This window comes from Alnus glutinosa, chromosome 13, assembly GCF_958979055.1.
Source record: "Alnus glutinosa chromosome 13, dhAlnGlut1.1, whole genome shotgun sequence".
Lineage (NCBI taxonomy): Eukaryota > Viridiplantae > Streptophyta > Magnoliopsida > Fagales > Betulaceae > Alnus > Alnus glutinosa.
In genome coordinates, this window is record NC_084898.1 from 8,139,607 (window position 1) to 8,148,006 (window position 8,400).

At 42.8% G+C, this 8,400-nt stretch overlaps 1 long non-coding RNA gene across 1 annotated transcript; it reads left to right on the top strand.

Annotated features, from left to right (window-relative positions):
* Window positions 1–7,193: 7,193 nt before the first annotated feature.
* On the top strand, window positions 7,194–8,162 carry LOC133854819 (uncharacterized). The gene is made up of 2 exons (XR_009896865.1): window positions 7,194–7,758; window positions 7,971–8,162. It is a non-coding gene; the product is annotated as an uncharacterized LOC133854819 (long non-coding RNA).
* Window positions 8,163–8,400: the final 238 nt, after the last annotated feature.

Below are 8,400 nucleotides of genomic sequence, written 5' to 3' on the forward strand. Positions count from 1 at the left end.
TCCAGACGGTTACCTTACAAGTTTAAGTAGTGATATTCTGCCCTAGCCGCCGCATCCCTTCTCTATTTTCTCTCGGTTTTTCTTGTGTTTTTGTCTTTTTGGTGAGTTTTTCTCATTGTTTCTCTCAAAATCTCGGCTTATTTTGTCCCCTTGTGCACCTTTATCTCCTTTCTAGGTATTTTGCTTAAACTTGTGCATTACTTTTCAGTTTTATATTAATTATTACATTTTTATACATATTCTAGAATTTATTTTGAGATAAAGGTTAAGCATATTCTTTGTTGTTGTTTTTGGAATAACTGTTATATTATTTATTTGGACTGTGTTGGGATCTATTGCTGGTTTCTAATTTTTGGGAAGTCCATTTTACTGCCGTTGTAATGCCAAAAAAAATTTGGACTAACAGAATCTAATATCATTGGTATTACTTTTGGCAATTTTTTTTTTTTTTCGGTTATTCTTTGTAGAATCATGTTTGCCAGCAGCTCTCAGCGCATAGTACAGAGGACAAAGGAAAGAAGTGCAGTTTCCAAAGCCAAAATTGCCAATAGGCCGGTCATTCCAGAGAGGAATGTTGTCAAGGCTGATGTTATGGTAGCTCCCCTTGACGTTATCAGTGAGATTATTCAAACATATAACTGGGGCTACCTCTACAATTGCGCATGCATCGTACTCACCAGACTAGTCAGAGAGTTCTATACTCATCTGGACATTGTGTAAGATGAGGACAATGGCATTGTCCTTCAGTCTACTGTTGAGGGGCATGTGATTCTAGTTGATCCTCATATCATTCGGGTACCAGTGCTTCAGATTTCTGCCAGCCCATTCAATGAGGTCTTGGTGGCTCCCTCTTTGGAGGATTTTAGAGAGTTCTTTCATGCCATCCCTCAGGGCGAAGAGTGAGATACCAACATCAGAATCGGTGCTTTTTCTCCCTCGCACCGCCTGCTAGCAAGGATTGTCCAATACAATTTCTATCTTATTGTTAGGAAGAGTGATCTGATCTAAAAGAGGGCTCAATTCTTATATGCCATCATTATGAGATTGACATTCTGCTTGTGCAAGCATATTCTTAATATCATGCTGGAGGCTCGAGATGAGAATACTACTGGACTTCCTTTTGGCTGCTTCATCTCGCAAATTATCATTCAGTCTAGTATAAACATCTCTGGAGAGCCCAAGATGAAGATACAAGACCCCCTCGGCAATCAGACACTAATGAAGTCAAATGCCCAACTGAGGCATGAAGGCCAAGATGAAGCTCCTCAGCCTCCTCCTATACATGTTGAGATGGCTGCTCTAGCATCATCTTCACAGACTGCTCATCCACCTCCCCAGTCTGATGCGGTGTTGACCCAGATTCTAGCCTCTCTAGAGTCAATTCATGGGGGGATGAGTTCGATGCAGCGGGTGGTTCATTCTATTAACCTCCATGTGGAGCATTGCCAGGTGGATATCCAGGAGTGTCTCCAGCACCATCATCTGGCACATAATGATGAGGACGATCCTACCCTGGCTGAGGAGGATTGATTTATTTTATTTGATGCTGTGTTTGATTTATTTTGAGACATTTTGCTTTTATTGCTTTATTACTAGTAATACTTTATAACTCTTGGATTTATTTTACTTTGTTTACCCTTGTCCTGCTGAGACATTAAGGGGGAGTGATTTTATTGTGGTTTTTCTATACTCTATTTTACCCTTTGTCCTTTTGAGACAAAAAGGGGGAATATTTTTTTATTTAAACTGGGATTGTATTTTTAACCGAACAAGTGATTTTTGTCCCAGAATGGCCAAATGGGGAGTTTGTTAGTTTGTAATTGGCTGCAATCTATTGGACAAAATCACTTCTATACTTTAGTTATGTGCTTCAAGAAGACTCTGTGCAAAATTCAAGACAGTGAAGTTCAAGTCTCGTGCATCCGTCCAGACGATGTAATATTCCGTCCGGACACTCATCAATCAAGCAACATCCGACCGGACTCCCATCTGTGTCTAGAAGCTTCGAACTGTTCCAGTTTGCATCTGTTCGGACGTCTCAGTAACACGTCCGGACACTATTCAATGTTCAACAAGTAAAAGGATTTCCTTTCCAAACACAGATATGGGAAGGTAGCTTCAACCGTTCGGACGACGTGGTTATTCCATTCGGACGCTATCCTTGATAAGGTAAGACGTGTAGAAAATTTGTAAACGTCCAGACGTCAGTCTACACTGTCCGAACACTCAGTCCTTATTATGAAAATTGCGTACAGCAAGAGTGCAACCGTCCGGATACTAGGGCAACACCATCCAGACGTGGCCCTATTCAGGAAAGAATAACAGGGAATTTGGAAAGCCAGTTGCACATTTGGCCATTCAGACGCTCTTAGCTACCGTCTGGACACCGCCTAGAGAAAATCATATAAGACTCGATTTAGGTCTTTTGTAGCCTATAAATAGAGGCCTCTAAGCATGTACAATTTACAGAATTCGATATTGAATTCTTTAAAGTTTAGAGAGTATATTTTAGGATTTGTTGTGCTAATCTGCTTGCTCTTAAGCCATTGCCGTTGTATGCTGTTGCTGTGCCCGTATTGAAGTCTATCTTAAGGAGGAGCCCTAAGGTAAACAATTCCATTAAAGACCCCTTCAAGTAGGTGACTTAGTTGGGAGGCGTTCACATTGGGTTATGCGTCAGAGTTCAAGGTACGGCCACTGCATAAAGGTATGTGAGTGCTACTGCTTTTTAACTAGCTTTGTCTTCTGAAAAATAGTGGATATCATGGGTTTGGCTATCCCGGAGTGGTTTTTCTCTTAATTAAGTTTCCACTTCGTTAACATCATTTAAATTCCGCATTTACAATATTTTATTACTCGTTGCACACGCACACGGTTAAATTTGAAGTATCTTTAATTCTCAGCCCCGTCATAAAAATTTATCAAAATCCAAGATAAAAAAATAAGTGACGCAGCACTTAATCTTCCTCATCATCAAATTCCAAGTACAAAAGGCACCGCCCTACATTGATGCTGACCTGGTCCACTTTAGCATCCAACACCTGGTACTACTCACGCCAAAAGGTGTCCATGGACTCTATGTGTTGCGTGATCTGATCCAAGGCACTGATGACTACATCACTCGGTAGAGCAGCCTTAGAGGAAGAAGCAACTGATGGCTCTGGCCGGACTGGAGGAAGCGGAAAGGGACAAGCTAGCTCCTCTGTTTCCTAGTGCCTCTAAAGCTGAGCATCAGACTTCATAACCATTTTCTTGCTGAAAGCACCATCTGGAGTTTCAAACGACTCATATGGAGGAATGCCATCTACAAGCTTTTGACATATCCTTGTTACCAAACTTCCATAAGGCAGTGCCACTGAACTGTCCTCTTGCATCTCTATCATAGTTAGAACTATGTGCTTGCACATGCAAAAAGGAATGCTCTGGAGGATGGCATAGTGAAACCTGGCCCTTTTTAGAATGAAATTATTGTTGTGAGAGAGTGGCCACAGATTTTGCAACATAATACGAGCTAAGAGCCTGTGATGAGATTGCAACCACCTAATCGGAATACTCTTTACGTTATCAGACCAATTAAGAATGGTTTTGTGAGGATCAAAACACATCCGCATGTTTTCCCAAGTGGGTAGCTGCCAAAAGATCAACAAGGAGCTGGTGGCCGATTCAAAGAAGGTTGATACAGCCGCCCGCCAAGCAGCCAAGGAGCACGCCCGGATTTTGAAAGAGACGGACGACTTGAAGACCCAATTGGCTGAGTCGGAGAAGCACGAGCAAAAATGGATGGCTTGAGGATCCGACTAGCTGAATCGGAGAAAGCTCGGGCAGAAGCTCAGACAGCCCGAACAGACGCTAAGGCCCTTTCAAAGGCCACCGAGGTCTTGCTACAAGAGTCTAAGAAAGCATGCTGGGATTTAAGTTAAAGTACGAGTACTGGAAGGCTAAGGTTCTCCGGGCTATGAAGCAGTTGTCCTCTGTTCCTTCGCTTTGGGACCAGGCATGGGCCTAGGGCTTTAATTGGGGCTTCAAGGCTTTTAGTACCTTGATCCTAAAGATAAATGAATTCGACCAGGCCACCGTGGAAGCAGACTTCCTACCTGTACCCTCTGCCGCAACAGAGGAGATGGCGGCAGTTGGGAGAGAGCTGCTCCTCGATGTTCCTGTGAATAACATTCACATCCCGGTGAATAACATTCATGTGGATGGGCAACAGGAGGGGCTAAGACGTTGGGATTTCCCAACCTGGGAAAACTTGGTCGCAGTAAGGAAGCCCTCGTTCCCTAGAGGATGCTCCCAAACTCTTGTAACTTGGAGATTCATCAACCTTCTGCTTTCCCTTGTTCACCTTGCATTTCCAGAAAAGGGGTGGAGTCGTCGCCCAGGTCTCCTCCTCCTTATGCAGGGGCCCCGAGGCATCTTTTTGAATGTGACCACCAGAATCCTGGTCAGAGGAGATATTCACAAAAATTTTTGGCTCACCATCGTCTTGGCTCCCTAGGATCGGGCCATGAGTGAGTGCGAGTACACCATCCAGGGGCAGGACGAGCACACCGACTTGGTCTCTTGAGTGCGCTTCAACCCCAACACGTTGGCCGGGCTCAGCGGAATCTGCCGCCCGGAACTCTCTAGGTGTAACTTTTGTCTTCTGCGGTGGCGGATTCGTTTCAACAGATTCGGGTAGCATTCGGTTTGCTGCCGAGGAGATAGGGGAGTCAAAAAAAAAATTGGTCCAAGGACAAGGCCAAGACCCTCCTTTCTGCCTATACCTACTTCTTTGGAGCCTTCTTTGTTGGAGTCGCCCCGGGAGCTGATGGTTGCAACGTCCTGGCAGCTTTAGTCTTCTTTTTAGCTGGCCCTCAAGACCCGACAGCTGGGATCTTAACCTTCAATTGCCGTCATTTCATTAGAACTTTGCCTTCCGAGATGTTATATGTAAATATATCCAAGAGGGCGGCATCGGTAACGATGGCGTCAAAGTCCATCCTGTTGTGGTTCTCTTTGACTTCGGCAAACTTGAGGGCCGCCTTGACACGCTTCTTTTGTTCGTGGGTCAACCTGGGAAGTTCATACCATTCATTCTTTAGAGTGCCCCATTGTCGAGGCACCTTTTGTTCCTTAGGAAGGACTTCGTCCGCTGGAGACTCCCACTCTCCTGAGACGTAGAAGAATTCCTTGTCCTAGTACTTATTGTTTGAATAAATTGGCTTTATCTAAACAAACCCCGGCTTCGTCCTGACAGTGAAGGACATTGTCCCAAACTCCTTGAAGTGGGGACGGTAGATGGAAAAGAATTATGGGACGGACATCTTGCACCCGGGGTTGATCCCCGACCAGATCATGTACGAGCCCAGGAGCAGCCTCCACCCTTTAGGCAGCACCTGGAACACAGATTGCTAGAGGTAGTTGAGCAGCTCCTAGATTATGGGCTGGAGGGGGAAATGGAAGTCGGCCATGAGCATCCACCTGTGGGGACAGATATCCCCGGACTCGGGCATTGGGAAGACGTTCTCATCCGGTCTGGGAAAATTGAGTTTTACGGACGCCATGATATCATAGTTATGGCGGAGGAAGGTCTCGTCCACCTGCGAATACTTGGAGCATAGCCCACAAGCATACTCCATGTCCAGTGGGATATCTTCGACAAGCAGAACCTCATTCTTAGTGGAGGTTTCACCACCCTCAACCGTTGCCTCGAGCTAATCTTCACCGAAGAAGGTGGGATCGAAGGCAGTGTTGCCTTCCCTGAGGATAGAGCTGCCAGAGGAAGACATTTTTTCTAATGACTCGAAGTTGGGATTGCAGAGCTCAAGAGCGGAGAACGAGGGAGATTTCTCAGAGGCAAAGGCACAAATGATGGAGAAGATTTCGGGAAAAAGAAGGGGGTATTTATACTAGAAACTCCGGGACACGTGGCGCAATCGCTACAGTTGTCATTAAGTGCCCCGGATGAGGATCCTGGGAAGTGCAACGGTTAAAGTATCAGGAGTCGAGCAATGCTCAAGGTTCCGATGACAGCACATCATGATGCGACCTTTCGGTTTCCCGGGGCACATGTCGGCAGTGTAATGGAGGACGGCTCTGGTAATCATTGAGCACACCGTATAAAACGCGGAACGTCGTACATTGAGAAGTGTAACGGCCAGAATGTCAGACGGGCCGGACAACGCATGAAATACGGAGACAGATCATCATGATTAGCGGCCACGCCACTGAACATGGGGCACAAACCAACAAATTTGAATAAAATATTATTGATAAATGAATAATAAGAAGTCCGAACCATACAATTATGTAGGCTACCATTTTTTATGCTAAGCTTACTAGAAAATCTTATGAGAAATGAAATGGACTCATAATCCTTAAAAGGACAATGATCTCTACTTATAAGGACCCCAATCCTTAATAAACAAGAATTCTTAATATTACAAATAAAACACCAAATTCTTAATAGATTTATTATAACAAAAACATCCATACAAAAAAAAACTACCAAAATATAACAAAATTATGAATTGTGGGTGTTTTGTACTACATCATATGGCCTGTAATCACCTCAAAAATTTAATTTATTATTGTCTCTCAAAACTATATATAGTTGTTGAAAGAAGGTTCCAAACTCTTTAAAAATATTGTTGAGATCAATTTGTCTTATATGATAATTGTTGATTCCGAGAACCTCCCACATTTTTATCCGCCTTGGAATTTAGTAGGGCTCTCTATGCGATAAGCCCAAATTGGTCTTCTTCTTTCTTTTCTTTTCTTTTTTTTTTTTTCTTTCTTTTTTTATTTTTTGTTTTTTTTCTCTTATTCTTTTGGGTTGGACCTGACACTGCATTAACGTCTCCAAAGTCCATATTCAGTACTCTTTGCCTGAGCTCATATGGATAGTGCTCATTAAAAGCCCATTTTTACAAATTTTTAATAAATAAAGAAAGAAAAAAAAAGTCATTTTGTATAAAGCTAAACTCTATCGAATTTAATCAGTCCTTTTCTCTCCTTTGAAAAAGATTAAATTCTTTATTTGATGGAAGACTGAAACAATGAAGACGAGGCAATTGGAAATAGACATTAACCATTAATATGAAGTCGGAATTTATTCGGTGGGTGCATCACATTAAAAAGCCGATTCAAAGGTGATATAATTATAAAGAGTCGAGCAACCCCACTCGCTCTCCCATGCCTATATATGTAACAACCCCAACTCTTCCACTCCAAGAGCAAGCAACACCATACACCAATAAGCAAAAACCACACACAAAGAAGCCATGGCCTCACTGCAGTGCGTCAAACCATCCAACGAAACCTGCCAGCAAAAATGCAATGAAAGGTAGGCGGGCCAAGAGGTGTCCAAGATGACTACCTTGGTTGTAGACCAAGTATTTCATCATGGATCTCTGACCACCAGCCAGACACATCCCCAGCCGCAGTCCGGCCAGTCTTGTCCTGCGAAGGAGACACTGTCCAAGACCAAAACTTGCTGCCAGAGCCAAGCCAAGACGCAGCAACTAGACCCGGGCATAGCCAAAGTGCAGACTCAATGCCCGGGCAAGAGTGCTACCCTTGCTACCAAAGGAGGTCACCACAGCAAGAACCACGCAAGTAATGGCACGGCATCCAAGGGGAAGACCAAGAAGAAAGAGAGCAAGAACCTCTTGCAGAAGATTAAGGATGGCATCTCAGGTAATAGCAGCAGCAGTGACAGCAGCAGCAGCTAGCAGCAGCGAGAGTGACAGTGACAATGATACCCGCGGAAAGACGAAGGTAAGTAGCGTTATTAACCATGTGTTTAGTTTAATTTTTCCAAGGATTTCTTGAGAATCTTGAAATATTTTATTTTATTTATATATATATAGCAATATGCAGCTTCCATTCTCTGTTCTTTGAAAACGGCAGATAGTTTGCATTAGTTTTATTTCCCAATAAATTTCCCATATTACGGAACTGTCTAATATTCTGTGTTTTGGTGTTTGCAGAATTGAAGGATCAATGGCAAAACGTCACAACCATGATGATAAGAAAGATCCCTAGCTCATGAATTGCACGATAATAAATAAATAAGAGTGAAAAAATAATCGCTACGTGCGTGTATGGTGTGTCATCCCATGTAAAAGTATATGTAATAATGTCTGGCTTTTATGAATAAAATCTCTTAGATATTAAAAAAATAGTGCAACCATTTGCTTAATTTGCTTATATCATCTGCAACGAAAATTGTTTATGTTCATGATCCTAATTATTTGGAATCAAGAGACCAAATTCCATTTTTTATGTACAACATAGAATTTAGAATAGTTGCCAGGAGAGATATATCGTGGCAAAAAATAAGTCATTAAGCTAAATAATGGATTGCAGTGAGATCTCCAAAACATGTTTTTAAAAGAAACGCTTTGTCTATGATTAATA